This window comes from Acanthaster planci, linkage group LG14 (genome assembly GCF_054643075.1).
Source record: "Acanthaster planci isolate LZ-2023a linkage group LG14, COTS_SCS, whole genome shotgun sequence".
Classification (NCBI taxonomy): domain Eukaryota; kingdom Metazoa; phylum Echinodermata; class Asteroidea; order Valvatida; family Acanthasteridae; genus Acanthaster; species Acanthaster planci.
Window position 1 is genome coordinate 13,202,255 of NC_141790.1, and position 1,030 is coordinate 13,203,284.

A 1,030-nucleotide genomic window follows, 5' to 3' on the forward strand; every position below is an offset into this window, starting at 1 on the left:
GCAAACACGTCAACTGGAAAGCCTCAATCGAGATTGGACGTGCTCTCCACGCGTCCCTTTTCCTTCATTTGGCTGGTGTTTTCCCTGTAGACAAACTGCCCCGTAACGGCGTTACCATGTGCTTCACCAAAGTGCAGGTGCACCCACATCACTACACCTAGAAATGAGTTTGATTCGATCGGAGTATGTGCACACCCGAGCAAAACTCGTGATTGTGTTTTGGCTGTGCGCACTAACTCTAAGAAGTTGAGAACATCAATTAGCAGAAGTTAATGGAAAGGTAAATATAACAGAGGTAACATTAAGTCCTCAGGCAGGTTGCGGGAAAATGAGTGTTTAGCATTGTTAAAAAATGCACAAACCTCAGAAAAACGCTCGTTAAACAGATTCGTAACTTCTTTCTTCACTTGTTTACGAGTGCCGTTTTCCCCCAATGTAACCGTTGCGATGAGGGAAATATTGCTGGTAACATTCCATGATCTGTGCAATAATTCCGAATTTTGTTTTATGAAAATTGTCCCAATGCCTAATACCACACCAAGGAAGGCAGCCACATGTCATGATGTATGACCCCTACTCAAAAACAATTTTATCCACTTTCAATTGTAAACAAGCACACTAATGTAGTTACCCGAGCCGAAGTGTCTGCTTAAACAGTAACGAGTCTCACCTAACCTACCTCATGAATAAAGAGAAACATATCATATGGCCTTAATTTGGTGTTTTAATTTGGTTGGTTCAGGCATACGGAAAAAAGATTTGCTCACTGGAAAATATAATTTTCGTCCATTTTGGCTGTAGCGTCTATCTTCGTTTTGTGTTTATATAGTCTCCATTCCGAAACTTTGCATATCCACGTTGCTGTTCGACCAGCCATATATACTATTCACGCTGCAGCACATTCAACCTATAATTTCCCTGGAGACTTGTAACAAGACCACACTATAATTTATGTCGACGAATCGGCATGCATGCAGCAATTACAGTGACAAATAAGGGATGTCGACTGAATCTGCGTCAGTCTGGAAAT